The sequence below is a fragment of the Podarcis gaigeae genome (assembly GCF_964106915.1).
Source record: "Podarcis gaigeae genome assembly, chromosome: 1".
Lineage (NCBI taxonomy): Eukaryota > Metazoa > Chordata > Lepidosauria > Squamata > Lacertidae > Podarcis > Podarcis gaigeae.
The window spans coordinates 15,668,118-15,689,642 of NC_139678.1; the positions used below are offsets into that span (position 1 = coordinate 15,668,118).

A 21,525-nucleotide genomic window follows, 5' to 3' on the forward strand; every position below is an offset into this window, starting at 1 on the left:
AGTTGCCTGAGAATGCTCAGTGGGCATGGAATGCTAACTGACCACTGGAGGGGGAGAAGGGAAGCTATGCGGGGATTGGAGTGACTTGAATCCAGAACAGAAGCGCTCCACACTGGGAATGTTTTGTTACAAGGTCCCCCATGTCTTTTTATGAACATCCCTTTGTTATTTTCCTAATTCATCAGATTTTATGGGGTAGCACTGGCATAAGCGTTACTGGCTTTATTCGCTAACTCATTTGTTTATATATTGCTTCCCATTACCATACATTTATGTAATTCGTGTACTTCTCTCCTGCAACATTCATTCACTGTTTTCATTGCCTTGAAGGGCCTGAACACAGGTACAAGTATTAGTTATCTCGCAATCTTAGCCAGCACTGATACCAAATAAGAACACATAAGGGACAGAGAACAGGCAACTTCTTTACAACCCTTTTTATGGTATTTATATATCACTCCTCCAAAGATCAAACCTGCTTGTAACACACACACAAACAAATAAAACACAAAATAAAACAAACCACCGGCAATATAGAATACAACAGCAGCAGTAGTAGTCTTCAACAGCTAGCCTGGAAATATTAGTAAAGGTAAAGGTAAAGGTACCCCTGCCCGTACGGGCCAGTCTTGACAGACTCTGGGGTTGTGCGCCCATCTCACTTAAGAGGCCAGGGGCCAGCGCTGTCCGGAGACACTTCCGGGTCACGTGGCCAGCGTGACATCGCTGCTCTGGCGAGCCAGAGCCGCACACGGAAACGCCGTTTACTTTCCCGCTGGTAAGCGGTCCCTATTTATCTACTTGCACCCGGAGGTGCTTTCGAACTGCTAGGTTGGCAGGCGCTGGGACCGAGCAGCGGGAGCGCACCCCGCCGCAGGGATTCGAACCGCCGACCTTTCGATCGGCAAGTCCTAGGCGCTGAGGCTTTTACCCACAGTGCCACCTGCGTCCCACCTGGAAATATTAGAGCTGCCTTAAAAAGTCAATATTGCCAGTCCATATGGCCTACGACTGTCTACACCAGTATTTCTCAAAATTGGGTCTCCAGAGGTTTTTTGGGACTACAACTCCCATCATCCCTTGCTAGCAAGACCAATGCTCAGGGAGGATGGGAACTGTAGTCCGAAAACAGTTGGAGTTTGGGAAACACAGGTCTACATAAACCTCCTTCAGCATGGTGACTGCCAGATGATGTTGAACTCCAACTGACAACAGCTCCATCCTCCATGGCCAGTGGTCAGGGATGGTTGGAGTCCAAGAACATCTGTAACATCAGGTTAGAGAAGGATGGTCTACATACTCATTGTCAGCAGCAACCCAGGGTCTCAAGGCTGTTCATTCCATGAGGATTCCGCTCAACACTCTTTCACATGGTGTTCTGGAAGAAAGCATCAGTTACGTTTTGTTCTGAGTTGTTTTTGCTTATTTGTTTGCTTTTTGTAATTAGTTGCCATCATGCTAAATATTTTTGTCATATACAGTGGTACCTCGGGTTAAATACGCTTCAGGTTACATACGCTTCAGGTTACACACTCTGCTAACCCAGAAATAGTGCTTCAGGTTAAGAACTTTGCTTCAGGATGAGAACAGAAATCGTGCTCTGGTGGCGTGGCGGCAGCAGGAGGCCCCATTAGCTAAAGTGGTGCTTCAGGTTAAGAACAGTTTCAGGTTAAGAACGGACCTCCGGAATGAATTAAGTACTTAACCCGAGGTACCACTGCAATAGACTTGTATCATTGGAAGGGATCTGAGGGTCATCTAGTCCAACCCCCTGCAATGCAGGAATCTCCACTAAAGCATCCATGAGAGGTTGGTCATCCAACCTCTGTTTAAAAACCTCTAAGAGAGGGTACTTTCCAGCATGGAACAGCTCATACTGTCAGAAAGTTATTCCTGAAGTTTAGTTGGAATCTCCTTTCTTGTAACTCGAATCAACTGTCATTTTAATTTTGGTAAGAGATTTCTAATCTGAGATACTAAGGTGGTTCTCGGAGAGGCAGCTGAAAAGCTGTTTAAGAAACCTTGGGAGTAAATAATATAAAATGCAGGTGGGATTTCGTGCAAAATCAACCCTAACCAATCTTAAGCACAAGCTCATTAAATTATCCCTTTAGTGAACTGTGCATAAGCAGGGTGAGCTCTTCTTGTTGAGAGAGGACCTAAAATCTCTTAGGTCACCAGAATGAGGGTTGGTCTCATTCACATGCAGCGTGTGGACTGGTAGAGTCCTGAGCTGCTAGAACAGACTCTACCAGCTCTTGCTGCAGGCGTTCTTCTGGGCGTTCCTCAAAATCTATAGGAAAGTGTCCTAGGCCACCTGCTCTAGATAGTCCAAGATCCTTCCTCAAACTGATGCTCTACAGACATTCTGGACTACAGTTTCCATCAGCCTCAACTAGCATGGCAACGGATGATGGGAGTCCTAGTTCATTCTCCTTCTTCTTCAAGACATTCACACCTCATTGGTTCTGCATCTGTCAACCAGGCCTGAGACTCCAGCCAAAGTGACGCTGTGCAGGTCTACCCTTCAGTGATAGGCCAGAGCTCATTTATTAGTGTTATGCTAAGGATGAACATCTTTTTTCACTCTAATCTTTTTAGCTCATTATGTTAATTATGAAAAATGGAAAGCCTAAGTAACCATCAGCAATTGAAATTAATTAAGGAATAATCAGTAATTTCTCATAAACACAAGTCCCCACTAATTTAAAAAGCTATTATATACTGCAAGTGCTAGCGATAGAACTGGTGGCATACAGACCAATATCCAAGAGGGAGTTCTGCTAAAACAAAAACTAGAGTAACAGATAACATAAATGCACCCTGCTTTCCCTCTGAGAGCTGGCATTCTCACAGGAATTTCCAAACTATTCCTCTGCAGCGTGGTGGAACTGAATTGAGGGTTCTTTTGGCCATTGACTTGGTGGAATGTTGCCCCATAGCAGAAGTACTCTAGGAAGGCAGTGTGGCGCAGTGGTTAGAGTGTTGGACTAGGACCTGGGGGATTAGAATCCCCACTCTGCCATGAAGCTCACAGGTTGGACTTGGGCCAGTCACAGCCTCTTAACCTACCTCACAGGGTTGTTGTAGGGATTAACAGAGAGGAGCTGGGTAAACCATTTACTCCTTGGAGTAAATGCAATAAATAAGCTCTTCTGCTTGCCTTCTTGAGAAAGCTGGAGGGGCCAGCCAGATGGAGATGTCAGTCATCAACCTGGCATCTAGAGATCTCCATGTGGTTGCAAATGCAAAACGTGCCCGGGGAATTTCTACGGTTGCCATATTTCAAAAGGTGAAAATCCAGACACAAGTTGTTCAGCCTCTTTTTGTTTTGCAAAATCTCCTCCCCCCCCCCCCCAAAAAAGAAGTTATCGAGCTACAGTGGTACCTTGGTTTAAGAACAGCTTAGTTTATGAACAACTTGGAATAAGAACGCTGCAAACCCGGAAGTAGGCATTTTGGTTTGTGAACTTTGCCTTGGAAGCAGAACATGTTTCGCTTCCTGTTGAGTGTGTTCCATTTGTAAATTGAGTCCTCCGCTGCTATGGGAAAGCACTCCTTGGTTTAAGAACGCTTTGGTTTAAGAACGGACTTCTGGAACGGATTAAGTTCGTAAACCAAGGTACCACTGTATTTTGAAGGAAATTCGCCAAAATCTAGACTTCTGACATGGATTGCCATACGTCTGGATTTTCCCAGACATCTCAGTGATTTCTGCCTGAACACTGTTTCCGACTCCTGTATGTCTAGGAAATTCTGGACGTATAGCAGCCCTAGAATTTCTAACACTGGGGCAAAAGTTTCATAACAGGACTGTTGTGCCTTTGCTCCTGCTTAATGTTATGTGAATGATGCAAACGTGCAATGTATTAATATGGAGCAAACACTGTTCGATGCATACTTCAAGAATCTCAGGAGCAGACCAGAGGAGAAGGCCCATGCCCCAGTGGTAGATCGACTGCTTAGCACACAGAAGGTGCCAGATTCAATCCTTACCACTTCCAAGTAGGGCTGGTAATCTGCTCTGCCTGAAACCCTGGAATGAGCCAGTGTAGATAATACTCTGTGTGTACATCAGCTTCCTATGTTCCTATGAACTAAAATAAGTTAAAGATGGGAAGGTGCTTTCACATACACAACACAGAAGAGTTTGGATTTGATATCCCGCCTTTCACTCCCCTTCAGGAGTCTCCAAGCGGCTAACATTCTCTTTTCCCTTCCTCCCCCACAACAAACACTCTGTGAGGTGAGTGGGGCTGAGAGACTTCAGAGAAGTGTGACTAGCCCAAGGTCACCCAGCAGCTGCATGTAGAGGAGCGGAGACGCGAACCCGGTTCCCCAGATTACGAGACTACCGCTCTTAACCACTACACCACACTCTCTCCTCTCCTTTTGGCTCTGCAAACACGATGCAAGTCCCTTCAATGATTTCATGCATGTGTCAGGTTTTTTCTTTTATTAATGAATCGGTAATGTGTGTGGGTTTAGCTTTCACGCGAGACCTGCAGACTGCCAAGCCAGCTCCCGTCGGCTGATTCAGTTGCATGCTCATTCATAAAAAGCGCATGCCAGCGTGTGTGCAGACACATGAGTCACCCCATACCTAGAAAAGCAAAACATGGTGAGCGGTTCTGCATTTTAGTGAAGGCATCTGGCGAGGAAATCTTATTTACTCAATTCATGTGTCGCTTGCCACTCTTTAGTCGCTCGCCACACAAGAAGTCTCCAAGAAACTTAATAACGTGAGAGTAGCATGCAGGATCGTGGGACACGGGTGGCACTGTGGGTTAAACCACAGAGCCTAGGGCTTGCTGATCAGAAGGTCGGCGGTTTGAATCCCTGCAATGGGGTGAGCTCCCGTTCCTTGGTCCCTGCTCCTTCCAACCTAGCAGTTTAAAGCACATCAAAGTTCAAGTAGATAAATAGATACCGCTCCGGCGGGAAGGTAAACGGCGTTTCCGTGCGCTGCTCTGGTTCGCCAGAAGCGGCTTAGTCATGCTGGCCACATGACCCGGAAGCTGTACGCCGGCTCCCTCGGCCAATAAAGCGAGATGAGCGTCACAACCCCAGAGTCGGCCACGACTGGACCTAATGGTCAGGGGTCCCTTTACCTTTACCTAGCATGCAGGATCAGGCCAGTAGTCCATCTAAGTCCAGCATCCTGCTCACACAGTGGCCAACCAAATGTCTCTGGGAAGCCTGACAGCGGGACCTGAGAACAGCCCTCTCCCTGCCGCCACCCCCAACCCCCACCCCATGGCTTCCAGCAACTGCTCTTCAGAAACATACAGCCTCATAGAATCATAGAACCATAGAGTTGGAAGAGACCACAAGGGCCATCGAGTCCAACCCCCTGCCAAGCCTCCAACTTACAAAAATTTAAGTGCATTGAGAATAACATAAAATAAAAAGAACAGCGCATCACAATAAAAGCCATACAATAACCCATAAAATGGACACAGTAAATGCTAGGCATCCTTTATGGAACAGGGGGCAGAGAGAGGCATATCCAGACCTATTAATTACTAGCCAGCCACATGTGCTTCCTTCAACTACGGAGAGCCCAAATCTATGAAGAAATCTGGGGGGGGGGGGGTCATCAATGCCATCTCTCAACCTGCCCCACCCACTGTGGATCTCTGAATCTTGCTTTGTGACCTAGCATCCCATCAGCCATAGCTGCTGCTGCTGCAGAAAGAAGAGGGAGACTACCTTCCCACATTATCCAAGAGAGATCCATAGGGAGCTGAGCACAAAAGAGAGAGCAAGAAACCCCAAAAGTTAGGTGGCCGCGGCAGGCTTAATTCACCATTACGTGACAAGGTACTGCAAAAGGAGGCTCTGCAACACCTTGCCTGTTACGTGCCAAAATGCACTGAGAGAACAGGGTTGAGTTGAGGACACGGCAGCGGTTTCAACAGCACCCCCGTATTTAGTATGCTCGGTGCAGGTTCTAGCATTGATCAAACAATGAGAGGCTAAGACAGGGCAAGATTCCTCCGTCCTCGTCCTCCCCCACCTTCCAAAACCCATTATCATACAGAAGACCCGGTGCAGATTGCTTGCATACAAATCTGAAGCATCTTCCGAGCTCCAGAACATGGTGACAGCCTAAAACAAACACCAAGAGCTGCGCTTTAGCTTTCCTTTAAAAAGGAAAGGAAGAAAAGAAGGACATCTGCGGTTAGCAGGTGGCTTTTTTGCTCGAGGTTCATCAGCAAAGCAACTCTGCCATCTTGTGGCACATATGCGCATCCTTGCTCGTAAAGGCGCAGTGAGAGGGAAGAGGCCGAAAGCAAGCCTGTTTAAACAAGGCAAGCAAGGCCTCTGCAACTTGTTTTTCTGTTTTTTAAAATTATTATTATTAAAGATTTTCTTGATTTACAAAAGTGTGTGCAATGTCTCTCTCTCGTATTTTTTTCCCCATGTAACATTTTTACTTGTGAGCTCCCAAGCTGAATGCAACTCCCCTATTTCCTAAGCCCCATGTGGGTTTGCATAAACAGTGCATTTTCATTACCCTCTGATGAGGTGCTAAATCTATATAGCTAATGGGCTGGATTTGGTTTGCAAGTCTGTGATGATCTGGCGGTTTGGGGACAGAGCCAATTTGCTCCAGTGAGTGCATTTGCAATTTCTAACTAAAGTTTTATGAAATTGTCAGGGCAGGTGGCATTGCATTTCCCAAAAAACCACCCTTAAGAGACCAAGATTGTGGTCCATCTTAGTTGCACAACTTTACCTTTACACCTGAACTGAGAATGGCTTTATATACTCAAATTCAGGAAAGGCTTTTGCAGCTTCTCAGTCCATTCATTACATGAACTATTAAGCATTATAATATACAATCAAACCATCTTAATTAAAAATCTGTATCAGCCACAATTGCTACCCATGTGAATCAATTCAGTTCAATCAATAATGTTTGTTTTTTAAAAAAATACAAAATAAAAACACAGAGAGAGTTTTCTCAGCAAATACTACCACCATCCAAATCACATAAAACTGAGTACCCATTCAACAGCAGTACATGATATTTTCTATATAGCTATTTACTGGGGGTATTCTCAAAGGTACACAGTACCAGTAACCCCCCCCCCCAATGTTAAAGTGTGGCAATACTGTAACAACTTATTGTTGAGTACTGGCACCTTTACTATTTACAGTGGTACCTCAGGTTACATACACTTCAGGTTGCATACGCTTCAGGTTACATACTCCGCTAACCCAGAAATAGTGCTTCAGGTTAAGAACTTTGCTTCAGGATGAGAATAGAAATCATGCTCTGGCGGCAGCGGGAGGCCCCATTAGCTAAAGTGGTGCTTCAGGTTAAGAACAGTTTCAGGTTAAGTACGGACCTCCGGAACGAATTAAGTACTTAACCTGAGGTACCACTGTATTTATTTTTATAATCATTGGTTGTATACAAATACAGAAACAAAATACGCAACAAAAGTTGAAGGACGAAAGATTGTAAACAATCCAGAAAACAATTAAGTGCAACAATACCTTTTATAAGTGTGTTATCATTTAAATGCTGGGAGAAGGCTTTGAAGAAACAGATTCAATGGAAAGAAGGGAACAGATTGTTTATTGCTTGGCTGATATTTTCCTAGACAACTTGCTTCCCCCCTCCCTTTTAGTAGAAAGAATGCAACAAGTTGGTTAATGCAGGCACCGTTTTAATTAAGATTACTGAACAGATCTTGCTGTCTGAATTCCTACTGCATAAATGCTCCTCAAAGAGCAAATGAAAAATGGGAGTTCATTTACAGAATTAAGGATGCACACAGTCCAGCATGGCCAATGAGCATGAATGGTGGGAACTGGAAGATGCTACAGGGGCTACCTGTGAACTACCGTAATATCTTGAGTACTCAAATGAGTATCTGCACTGCTTCAACACTGGGTTAAACAGACCAGTGGTCTAACTCAGTATCCCATGGATCCAAAACTCTCTCTACCATGATTCAATACTCCAGAAATTCACGTACCATAAACATTTACCATCATATATATTATATACCCCAGCCTTTCTCAGCCTGTGGCTCCTCTAGATAATAAAAATAAAAATAAATTATTTATACCCCGCCCTTCCTGGTTCAGAAAACCAGGCTCAGGGCGGCTAACAACAAATTTAAAACACTTAATTGTAATACAACATAGAAGCAGCATAAAATACAGTATAAAAACATGAATAACAATAAAATTCAAAGTTCAAAAATCAATTTGGGGGAAATCCATCCAATAAGCATTAGATAGTCACCAGGGCTAGCTGGCTGAATTAGTCCTACTTGGGCCAGCGAGGAGGCCAGGGGAGAATTAGCTGTGGGGTCTCAGAGCAGGTAATCTTCATAAAAGGGGAGGGGGAGGGAAGAGAAGGGAAATAAAAGGTCAGGCTGAATTTAAATTAAAGGCCAGACGGAATAGCTCTGTCTTACAGGCCCAACAGAAGGAGGTTAAATCCTGAAGGGCCCTAGTCTCATAGACTACAACTCCCAGCATCCCTAGCCAGAGTGGCCAATGGCCAGGGATGATGGGCGTTGTAGTCCAACGTCGTCTGAAGGTTGTTGTGTAGAGGGAGGCTGTTAATACACAATTTTATACAAGTTCAAGGAATGCTGCCCCCCCCCATTTTTTTCACTTTCTTTGAATGTTGGGTATTAATGTCATACATCTTGTTTACTTATGTGCACATTTTAGAATATTGATCCTCATCCACAACAAGCCATGTTTCACACAGGTGCGACCAGAAAAAAGGTAGCAAAGCAAAGGAAAGATAAGATAGGAATTTCAAAAAAACAACAACACACCAAGTTCGGTGTTAAAAATGCTGTTGGGCCCCCAGCTTCATAACACCGTTAAAATTGAAAGGTTCTGCACTTAGGCAGGAACAACCAACTGCAGAAATATGAGATAGGGGAAGCCTGGCTTACTAGCAGTAAATGTGAAAAGGATCAAGGGGTCTTGGTAGACCACAAGCTGAACATGAGTCAACAGTGTGATGCAGCAGCAGCAAAAAAGAAAAGAAAAAGCTAACGCTATTCTAAGCTGCATCAACAGAAGTACAGTGTCTAGATCAAGGGAAGTAATACAGTGGTACCTCTGGATGCGAACGGGATCCATTCCGGAGCCCCGTTCGCATCCTGAAGCAAATGTAAAACGCGACTGTGCGTCTGCACGGGTGTGAGTCGCATTTTGCCGCTTCCGCTCATGCGCGTGACGTCATTTTGAGCGTCTGTGCATGCGCGAGTGGCAAAACCCGGAAGTAACACGCTCCATTACTTCTGGGTCACCACGGAGCACAACCCGAAAATATTTAAGCTGAAGCGTATTCATCCCAAGGTATAGCTGTAGTACCACAGCTGGAATACTGTGTCCAATTCTGGGCACCACAATTTAAGGATATTGACAAACTGGAATGTGTGCAGAGGAGGGCAACCAATATGGTCAAGGGTCGGGAAACCAAGCTTTATGGGGAATGGTTGAAGGAGCTGGGTATGTTTAGTCTGGAAAAGACGAGACTGAGAGGAGATATGATAGCTGTCTCCAAATATCTTAAGTGCTGTCACATGGAGGATGCAGTAAGCCTGTTTTCTCTTGCTCTGGAGGGCAAGACTCAAACCAATTGCTTCAAATTACAAGAAAGAAGATTCCGACAAAACATCAGGAAGAACTTCCTAAAAGTTAAGAGCTGTTCTGACAGTGAAAATGACTCCCTCAGAAGGTGGTGGACTCTCCTTCCTTGGGAGGTTTTTAAACAGAGGTCGAATGGCCATCTGCCAGGGATGCTTTAGCTTTGACTCCTGCATGGCAGGGTGTTGGACTAGATGACCCCCAGGGTGCCTTCCAACACTATGATTCTAAGAAATCTTAGAGTGAAGAGGCATGACTCAGTGGATCTGCTCTGCATGCAAAAGGATCCCTATGTTCAATTTCTGGGTAAGCAACCAAACAATTAAACCCCTGTGTTGCAAACAATTATCAGTAATATCCCAGGCAACCCGATGACCAAGTACAACAATGCAATATCAATATAAACTCTTTATATAATCTATACGGAACATTGAACAATATGAAAAACCAAATAAACAGAAATTTTATAAATCTCTAAAGTCACAAAATGTGCACTCTTGATGGATTCTCTTGAAAACATAGAATCTGAGTTATTGTAAGTTACCATGTATATGCAGGTCATCGTTTCAATAATTCATTTGCAGTTTATGAAGCATTTTTGCATCCTTCTGCTGTGCTGAAGAAAAATTCTACGAAACAGTGGGTAGATCTGGAATCGCTGTTCACTACGTCTGTTTGCGGACCTCTTCGGCAGCCTTGGACGTCATAAAACAAAGCTTTACCGCTTGTTTTCATCAGATAAGAATCTGACCCATTGCTTCTTTCAGAGACTTGCATAGCCTACAGAGACTTTCAGAGACTTATAAGACTTATGTTTATTTGGTTCTATGTTTTCAAGAGAATCCATCAAGAGTGCACATTTTGTGACTTTAGAGATTTGTAAGATTTTTGTTTACTGTATTTGGTTCTTCATATTGTTCAATTTCTGGGTAAGGCTGGGGAATACCCCATCCGAAAACCCTGGGCCGCTTTGCTGCCAGTCAGCTCAGACAATACAGAAGCAAATGGACCAATACGCCAACTCAGTATGAGACAGCTTCTTATGTACACACAGAATTCTAAGCACACCATTTCCTCAATTCCATAAACAAGGCCTGTGATTAAAACCAAAATATCTTTTACTAATACTGCTCAGATCCACACACACACACACCCTTACCAGTCCAGTCCAGTTTTCCCAGTTCCGTTATCAAAAGCTGAACGGGGCCTCTAAGAATAATGCTGTTTCCATCCTTAGGCATGGCAACTTCTGCCACCCCCCTCCCCCCCCCTCTCTCTCACTCTCTATCTCATGAAAGTTTTACACAGGAGCCCAGCTTCATAAATAGTTCACATTGTGCAAGTCCATTATTCCACTACAGGGCATAGGTTTTTGCATTGCACTCAGGCACACATGCAAAGGGTGGATACGCACGGACTTGCCATCAGATTAAGATGCATTAAGAGGGCTACTGATAATGAAGCCTATTGCAAGGGAGAGGGATCACCATGGAGTCTTACCGCTGAAGCAGCAAAAGTAGACTTCTTGCTGCCCTCTAGGAGAATGGCAAGCAGGAAAGGAAAGTAATGCCCTTCACAGGCTTCTTCGCTGAAAGTTAAAAGGGGCACAAATGCGGAGGAGGGGGTGGCATGGTGCAGCGATTAAATAGACTGTGCTCTCAGTCAGGAAGTCCTCCGCTGAAATCTCCCCTCATCCTCCTCCATCTTAAACTCACTAGCCTTCGCCCCATCTGTATCATACATTTAAATCAGCAACATGCCACTTTATAAACAGCTGCGGTTTCTCCCAAAGAATCCTGGGAACTGTAGTTTGTTAAGGGTGCTGGGAGTTGTTAGGAGACCCCCTATCCCCCCTCGCAGAGTTCCTTGAAAAAAGGAATTGATTGTGAAACCACACTGCAAATTTATTGTTAAGACCACTTTGTGAGGGGAAGAGCTGGGTCTCCTCACCACTCCCAGCTCCCCTTAACAAACTACAGTTCCCAGGATTCTTTGGGAAAAGCCACGGCTGTTTATAAAGCGGTATATTACTGGTTTTAATATGTGCTGCGGATGAGGCCCTAGACAGGCTAGTTTTCTCCCGACCTCAGGCATCCCACTGCAACACAGAAACCGCAATACTGGCCTACCATGCAGGGCTGTTTTGTAAGAAGGGGAAACAGGGGGCTGCCCCTTATGTAGGTTCAGTCTATTTGTTCCACTAACTTCGAACTGTCTCTACGCTTGACTGGCAAATGTCTCTCACATCACCTGCCACCCGGATCCTCCTTTTAATAGGACTGAGCCAGGTGCTGTCTCTGTTTTTAAAATTATGATTATACTTGTATCCCAACTTTTCTCCAAGTAGCTCAAGATGGCACATACAACTCTCTCCCCCGTTTTATCCTCACAACAATCCTAAGAGTTAGGTTAGGCTGAGAGGCTGTAACTGGCCTAAGGCGTGAGCTTCATGGTTGAGTGGGGCATTTGAACCCAGGTCCTCGTCCAACAATCTAGCAATTACACCACAGTTGTGCTCCACTACGGAGCTGCAGCCATTTCTCATGTTGGCGGATTCTCTAAAATGCTATTATAAATTACAAAAAAGGCACTTCCTTAGTTCGAAATGAAGCTGCAGCAATACTCAGAGACTCTCCTTGCAAACAGCTCTTTAAGATGCCTTTAAGAGTGCCTTTAAGAGTGGGAAAAGCTTATTAGCACATAGTACAATGTTCATGTACCAGCGCCACACATTCTCTTACACATGCATGCAAGTTTCTGTTTGAAGGGGGGGGAATGCTTTCCCTAAAAGTTCTTTACGCAATGTGTGTGTGTGTGTGCGCGCGCGTGCGCACCATGAGGAAAATGAAAGAGAATTGCAGAGAGTGGGTGAGTAAGAAAGAAGCAGGCAGACAAGGGAGGAACCAAATGATTGAGGGTGTGTTTGAGGGAGTAAGAGAAAGAGAGTGTGCACATCACTAGCAAGAACAGTTTGCAGTGGAATCCCAGCCACGTCAGAAGCAAGCTCCACTAAATTTATAAGTTGGGCTATGATTACAGCCTAAAAATAAATATTCCTATCAGCTTCAGTCAGGAGAAAGTCTTTATGTCAACTGAGTATGTGAAAGAGATTGCTGTTCTTAACTGGTGAATTAATGTATATGTGGAATGACAGTTCCAGTAGTCTAACTGAGAGGGACTGTGGTGAAGACACACCCTCTAGGGCAAATGAAAGCAAGTCCACACATTTTATTTTCCCCAGGCACAGGAACATGCCTGCAGTGCATAATCCTATTGCATGTTTTACAGGTTGGAGGAGAATCCACATGAACACCACATGCCATCCCTGGCATGATCTGTGTGCAGGCATTACACACACAAAAAACATGCCGCGAAATTGTCATTAACTAATCAGATTAAGGTTTGGGTTTTTCCCATTTAATTTCAAAATGGTAGCAGCTGATAGCACACTTCCATCTCCTCACTGAGGATCGCTTGCCTGCCCCTCAAAACGAGCACTATAAATTCCCCAGGTGCATTTTGCGACTGGTACAGATCCAACTGTGACCATGTAGAGATTTCTGGTGACTGACATCTCCATCTGGCTAGCCCTCCGGCTGTCTTAAACAGGTAAGCAGAAGAGCTTATTTACTGCATTTATATCCCAACTCCTCCTCTAACGAGTGTACGGTTCACCCCCTCAATTAATCCCTACAACGACCCTGTGAAGTAGGCTAAGAGGCTGTGACTGACTCCAAGGTGACCCAATGAGCTTCATGACTGAGTGGGGATTTGAACCCTGATCTCCCAGGTCCTAGTCCAACACGCTAACCACTACACCACACTGGATTCCTAGAGTACTTCTGCTATGGGGCAGCTATATAAATTAAGTAGGTAAATAAATATGAGGAAAGCAAAATGTCACTTAGAGAAGGATCTGAAATGTTTTCCTTGAGGACCTGTAAAAGAGTATAGGGAATTAATTTATAATGAATGAGGGGGGGAGTTTAAAAGTACTTTAAAAAAAAAAGTCATTTTTGTTGGGGATAATTCAGATGGAAATTCCCAGGTGTCATAAAAGCCTATTTAAGTATGCCACTACTGCAGCCTGTGTTTTGTTAGCCCAAAAATGGAAAACGAGCTCATTGCAAAATAAAAAGGGGTGCCTTGACATTCTGTTGTGGCGACCATAACCTTGCTTAAGGTGTCATTTGACAGTCAGCTTGTATATCTGAGTTTTTAACACTGCTCAAAATACATAGAAGTTTGGGCTACCATAAATCTGTTGGACTTTTAGTCCCTTCTGGTTGTTTTAACTGCAACAAGCTAACATGGCTACCCCTCTGGAAGCTTCCTCACAGGGTTGTTGGAGAACAGGGAGTGTAGAGTCCATATAAGTCCCAAAGCATATTGTAATAATAATAATAATAATAATAATAATAATAATAATAATAATAATAATAATTTTTATTTATATCCCGCCCTCCCCAGCTGAAGCCGGGCTCAGGGTGGCTAACAACAATAAAATAGTACAACATTCTAAAATCATTCATTATAAAATTAATTCAAATCAAATTGATGGCAATCATTGGGCTAGAGTTCTGTGAAGATTGCCAAAGGAGGGAGTCAGGCTGTGCCCTGACCAAAGGCCTGGTGGAACAGCTCTGTCTTGCAGGCCCTGCGGAAAGATGTCAAGTCCCGCAGGGCCCTAGTCTCTTGTGACAGAGCGTTCCAATGACAAACCGGGTGCCTATGCGAAGTTCCCATACAGGATCTGAGCACAATAGCACTCTTATTATTCCTAGCAACAGGCACTCAGAGACATTCTGCCTCTGACACCAAAGGCAAAACATTTTACAAGGATAGTTAATAAATTCATGAACGGAGCTGCGAATCTTCAACGGAGAAGAATTAAGAGGAGGAGAGTTACTTTAAAACTATGCGCTGGATTCAGGAATGATGGGATGGGAACAAGGTCTTGCATGACCTCGGGTGCTTTTAGTGCATGTAGCAGCATGTGCTTGGCTCCTGTCACTTTCCAATGCTAACAAGTTCAAAGCAGCAGCAACACCAAACTATACACGCATCTAGAATTAGACATTCTCCTCCATGGCTTCAAATGCTGCCTTTTCAAAGGACTGTTTGTTAGCAGCCGCTGTGAATTAGCTTTAAGCTTGTTCTCAAGCTTGACAAAAAGAAAAACCACACTCAACTTTGCAGCAGCTCTCCGATTCCCACTCAGCAATAGCCAAAAGGCAGGAAATATCTGGCAAGAGGCCACATCCTGCAAACTGTGCGATGCCTTCAGATTCTCATTGGGTTAACAGCTGCACGTGGGCTGGTCCTAATCTATACCTGTAGAGCTACTGTCATCAAAGTCTCAGCATACCAGTCTAGCAACTTCCATTGCCTATCAGCAAGAGACTTCCCAGGACTGTTTCAGAATGTACTTTAGGTCAGGGACTACAGAGAGACCATTAGAGATGTGAAGGCCTGAGAAAAGAATCAGGAAAACCCAGAGTTTGTTCCAGGTTTTCACAAAGCCTCTCTTTGTTTTCGTTAATCACCAAAAAAAAGGGGGGGGGGGATGGAATAAATATTTTTTAAAAAAAATTATGAAATGATTAACAAAATGTCTAAAACAAGGGGGTTCATATATTTATTCCCCCAAAACGATTCCTAAAACCACATTAACAGGAAGACTTTCCTATAAGGCTGTATACAGTATCAGATCATTACAGCCCCTGTACACTGGGGAATTGGGGATGTTCACCCGAAATCTGAACTTCCTCTTCATGAATTGCACCTTTGGCTTAACAGCAAATGTTGACCAAAATCACTCTGCCTGATTAATCACCCTGGTTATTTAAGTTGATAGATAAAAATCTCCATGGCCTTCTGATTTTTAGCTACAGTGGTACCTCGGGTTAAGTACTTAATTCGTTCTGGAGGTCCATTCTTAACCTGAAACTGTTCTTAACCTGAAGCACCACTTTAGCTAATGGGGCCTCCTGCTGCCGCCGCGCCACCGGAGCACGATTTCTGTTCTCATCCTAAAGCAAAGTTCTTACCTGAAGCACTATTTCTGGGTTAGTGGAGTCTGTAACCTGAAGCGTATGTAACCCAAGGTACCACTGTATTTTGAACCATGATGAAGTAACATGGATTTTATTTGTATGCTGCTTCTCCATAGTTCAAACCATACTCAAGACAGCTTACAACTTGAAAAAAAACTAATTACAACATCACAAAGCTAGCCATAAACAATAAACAAAACATCAAAAAGTACACAAGCAAACTGAACAACTTCACATAAATCATAAGATCTAAAATAAAGACACAAAAATAGTATCAATAACACCAACAACCCTTCCTAAACAATACCCCAGCCTGATATTTTGTTCAGCAGCCTCAATATTTGTAGTTGGGAGTCCATCCCGCTCCCACCCTCCCAGGCCAGGTAGAAAAAGGCCTGCAAGGCAGGGAGCAGGTCTTTCAGGATTCACAGCCAAGATGGATGTCAGAAACTGTGTTTACGAGCATGGGAAGCTGTGTTATCCCAAATCAGACCTGGTCCATCTACACTAACTGGCAATGACTCTTAGAGCAGGGTTCTCTCCTAGCTGTAACCTGTAAATACCAATGGATTGAAGCTGGGACCTTGCATGCAAGTTCTAAGAGATTGGCACTGTGGTCTAAACCACTGAGCCTCTTGGGCCTGCCGATCGGAAGGTTGGTGGTTCGTATCCCTGCGAAGGAGCGAGCTCCCGTTGCTCTGTCCCAGCTCCTGCCAACTTAGCAGTTCGAAAGCACGCCAGTGTAAGTAGATAAATAGGTATCGCTGCGACGGGAAGGTAAACGGCGTTTCCGTGAGCTCTGGTTTCCCTCACGGTGTTCCTTTGCGTCAGAAGCGGTTTAGTCATGCTGGCCACATGGCCCAGGAAACTGTCTGTGGACAAACACCAGCTCCCTCGGCCTGAAAGTGAGATGAGTGCTACGACCCCATAGTCGCCTTCGCAGGTGGAGCTGTAGGTTAAACCACAGAGCCTTGGACTTGCCAATCAGAAGGTCGGTGGTTCAAATCCCCACAGCGGGGTGAGCTCCTGTTGCTCGGTCCCAGCTCTTGCCAACCTAGCAGTTTGAAAGCACGTCAAAGTGCAAGTAGATAAATAGGTACCGCTCCAGCGGGAAGGTAAACGGCGTTTCCGTGCGCTGCTCTGGTTCGCCAGAAGCGGCTTAGTCATGCTGGACACATGACCCGGAAGCTAACACCGGCTCCCTCGGCCAATAAAGCGAGATGAGTGCCGCAACCCCAGAGTCGGCCACGACTGGACCTAATGGTCAGCGGCCCCTTTACCTTTACCTTACCCATCCAGGAGTCCTTTTACCTAAGAGATTCCCATGTCTGCCAGCTCTCCATTAAAGAGAAATGAGCAAGACATGCATGCCAGCCTGTTCCCCTGAATCCACAGTAAAAGTCATTCCCGAGTTAGCAGAAACAGAGATATTTCCCCCAATTCTCAACTCCCTCTAACCACCTTCCTAGTCTGGGAAAAGGTGATGATTTCCTTTTGTTAAGTACTAGGCCAGACAAGTACCCCAGGGCCTAATCTGATTGGATTAAAATATTTACAATTAAAGGCATACTATAATTAGAAAGACACACTGCCAGTAAAGATTAGAATTCTTTTATTTTTTTACGTAACTTCGCATACTGAAATATAGTTTAAGAAACTTAAAGGAGTGGGAGCATGTCACAACAATTGTTTCCCAGGCAGCTTTCCCTGCAAATTAACTACAAATTACCTAGGCGTTCTCTGTCCCATACACACTTCTCACATATAGGTTGCAATCCTACGTACAATTATCACAAAGGGTGCATTCACTGGGACATTTGTACATAGGACTGCACATGCATAGGACTGACAGAAGCTAGAATAGAAGTTCACACTCGCCGGTAAAAGAACATCACAATCTAATATTTTAAGCCATATGCCAATAGTCAGCATCTGAATTTTGAGGCTGAATTGTACATGATCAAACTCTGGAACTCCGGCAATGGAAAGTGAGACCTGCATTAAAATGTTGCAGCATGGAGCGCTCCTATTCACTGTCTGATACTCCATGCTGCTTCCAAACCCACTTGGCATCCCATGGCCATGAAACACCCATTTGTGGTGTTCCCACTATTTTGGTACTCCTGCAAACCTCAGGTTCCCCCAAGCTGGCTAATACCTCCGCGTCTTGTGTGGGCTGATGCCATTTGGACTAGGTGAGCAATGGCACTCACAACCCTGGGCATTGGAAACAGAGCATGATGCACCAAATTAATATCACCTTCAAACCTTGGATTTAATCACCTGCTTCTCAGGTCACACGCTCAAATAGTCTGGCTGAAGCTAAGGCATGCTTAATCCCAGGATTCCCTGACTCTCAAAGTTCACTGAACGCTCTGGAATTTAGGTTACAGTCAGCCTTTCTAATAATCCTTCCACACACCCCTTAAGTGAATAACTCTTGTACACATTTATTCATAAATATAACGAGGGTGGGGGTTACAGAAAAAGGGAGGGGAAAACAGCATTTGTTTTACTGAAAAAAGTAAATGTCTTTAGACCACAGACCAACTTTTCCAAGTATGATGCTGTGTTTTAAACACACATCAACCCCGGCCAGCATTTTGCATGGTCAGGAATCATCTGTGGTGTAGTGGTCTTGGGGTTCAGGGGACTTCAAACACCTGTTACTAATTCTGCTGCAGGGTCCCAGTTTCCAAGATCCTAGAGCCACTCCATCAGCAAGAAAGGAGAGGTTTTTTTAGCCACCATGTGACCAAAGCTAGGAATTTAGGAACACTGAAAACTTAAAAGTGCATCCATTGCAAGGGATTGGTATGCAAGTTCTGTTACGCAGTGACATTTCATGGAAAACACAGTGTCACTCCAAAGAAGATATTAAAGGTAAAGGGACCCCTGTTAGGTCCAGTCGTGAACTCGCGGACGACTCAGGGGTTGCGGCGCTCATCTTGCTCTATAGGCCGAGGGAGCCGGCGTTTGTCCGCAGACAGTTTCCTGGTAATGTGGTTAGCATGACTAAGCTGCTTCTGGCGAACCAGAGCCGCACAGGGAAACACCATTTACCTTACCTACAGCACCTAGCATTTGTGTTAAAAGTATAGCAATGTCAAAGTAGTTAGATTCAGCCCCTTTGTATTCCCCTGTTTTAAGCCTTGAGTCGCTTAGGAGACTTTTTAGCGCATAAAGCGCCTGATAAATGCAATCAATCAATAAGTAATGGGTGAACAGGATGGTGGGTGCATTAATGACTGATTCCAACTGCAGGACGTCACACTTTTTATCTGAGCTGATTTCTGCTTTCCTGTACGTTTGCCTCCCAGTCACGTACTTGCTTCTTCCAATGTTTTCATTATTCAACACTTATTCTTCTCCCCACCCCCCTGGCAGACCATAATATAGGGTTTGCAGGAGAAACAGGTGGAATCTACTTGCCTTTCTCACCTTCCTAGATGATTATCTTTTAGCATTAAGATATGTACAACAGGATGCAGCTGAGCAGCAGCAGTAAGAAGGAGGAAGAGGGAAGAAGGCTCAGAAAACCCCTGGGAAGACCTCACCCCCGCACATACAACTTTTGCACAGAAAGCTGCAGACAAGAGCAAAGAGGCAGAGCAGCCAATTGAGGCTGCATACTTGCCATATATTTAAGCACATATTTTCCTCACAAAGGATTATGGGGACTGCACCCTGTCAAGAGTGCTGGGAATTATAGTGCTGTTAGGCGTAAAACTACAGTTCCCAGGATTTGGTAGTGGGTGTGCACATTTTGGACGTGCGGTGTGTATGCCGTCTTGCAAACAACCGGTGGGCTAAGATCAATGTTTAATGAAGCCTTTGCCAACCTTGCCTGGTGCTCATAGGAGTGGCAGTTCAAAATATCTGGAAATATTACAATATTCTGTTGTAATGTACTATGAACTGAAATAGCCTGATTCATTTGCTTCTCGTCAATCTGGGACAGTTTAAAATGTGGTAACACAGGACCTACGCAGGCTCCCAGCTGTGACTTCTTGCAGCAGGTGAGGCAAGAGCTTGTTTAATTAAAAACAAAGGAGAATGCTTTTTTTTTTTAAGTGTAGGCAAATCCTAGCTTCCTTTCATAGGGTTGCAGCCATCTTTAGTTCTACTCAGGCCCACTGAAAAGAACAGCTATGACTAAGTCACACTTATTAATTTCAGGGGGTGTAGAGAGTAGAATTTACCTTGATACAACCCTTAAGTCTCCATTTTCAAAATCTCGATTTTTGCTTTATTGGCCGAGGGAGCCAGTGTATAGCTTCTGGGTCATGTGGCCAGCATGACTAAGCCGCTTCTAGTGAACCAGAGCAGCGCACAGAAACGCTGTTTACCTTCCCGCTGGAGCGGTACCTATTTATCTACTTGCACTTTGACATGCTTTCGAACTGCTAGGTTGGCAGGAGCAGGGACCGGGCAATGGGAGCTCATCCCGTCGCGGGGATTCGAACCGCCGACCTGATCGGCAAGTCCTAGGCTCTGTGGTTTAACCCACAGCGCCACCTGCCTTTACTTGCAGATAAATTTGGTTAGACTAGGGCCTGGGAGATCAGGGTTCAAATCCCAACACAGCCATGAAGCTCATTTAGGCCCCTTAGCTTATAGCCTACCTCAGAGCATTGTTGTGAGAATAAAAATGGGGAGAAGTGAAACTACTACTACTACTACTACTACTACTAATAATAATAATAATAATAATAGCAGCAGCAGCAGACTGTCTCCTGCAGACACTCAAAAGATTTCTGGAACACCTCTGAAGCACTTCAGGTGAAACTTAACATGACGGGAGAATATTCGTATCTGACCCTCAACGGTCGTATCAGAGCAGCAAGAAACACATAAAAAGAAATAAGGAAGTCACATCGTTCTGACCACAGCCACCACCAAAAACAAAGCAAAACCAACTTAAAAATAGCACCTGGGATTCCGGTACTGTTTATCATCTGTTTCTAAGCTCAGGCAATTCCCTAAAACTTCCTACATGCAAAAACACAGGAAAACCTTGTTCATGTTTTGCTGGTGGAGAGTATGATCCCGCCATCTGGAATAAAGGCGGCAACTACGTCATGATGTCTTGCAAGAGAAAAGAATTCCAGGATACGGTGTATGTGTGCTCTGAGTTTTTTGTTCGGCTAAACTGAGGACTCTGAAGGGGAGCTGGCTATGCTAGTTATATGGGCAGAGAGCAAAAAGAAAAGAAAAGAAAAGAAAAGAAAAGAAAAGAAAAGAAAAGAAAAGAAAAGAAAAGGGAGAAAACCGAAGCAATGTATTAATTCAATGGAGGAGACCACCCCAGGCCAACCCAGGCCTCCTCCAGTTGCCATGGCAACAAAGTATTGATTTTCCTTTTCCTCCGGCCCCCTCTAGTGTGAGGATTCAGTATTTTGAATCCACTGTGCTGCTAATGACATCCAACAAACCCTGCTAAAATAGTACTGAAAATAAACAACAGAAATGTTTGTTTTTTTTTGTGTGTGTGTGTGTGTGTGTGTGTGTGTGTGTGTTACGGGCGACACTGAGGCAAACTGCCCCTTAAAATACTTTTAATAACTAGGAGCATGATGGCGTGGGAGGGGAGGGAAATGGGAAAAGAAGCTGCAATTAATATGGAAACTTTATTTCAATTTTGTATTTATTTTTTCTACTGGGGAGAAGGCCAGCTAAATGACTTTGAGGATAGTGACAACAGGGCTAACAACTGCACACCTGCATTTCAGTGCAAATTGCTGTTTTCAAAAGTTCAAAAGGTGATGGGAAAAGGAATTATCTGTGGGGCTGAATGTAGGTATGCTTGAATATTTTTAAGGATTGTATGAAA

The 21,525-nt window shown here is 44.4% G+C and overlaps 1 protein-coding gene and 1 long non-coding RNA gene across 3 annotated transcripts in view; both read right to left on the bottom strand.

Moving 5' to 3' along the window:
* RCOR1 (REST corepressor 1) overlaps positions 1-21,525 on the bottom strand; it is a 144,665-nt gene that overhangs the window by 64,316 nt on the left and 58,824 nt on the right. The window lies entirely within an intron of this gene.
* LOC310845225 lies at positions 4,442-20,912 on the bottom strand. Its single transcript, XR_014564582.1, has 2 exons — positions 20,626-20,912; positions 4,442-4,603 (listed from the first exon to the last, which is right to left on the bottom strand). It is a non-coding gene; the product is annotated as an uncharacterized lncRNA (long non-coding RNA).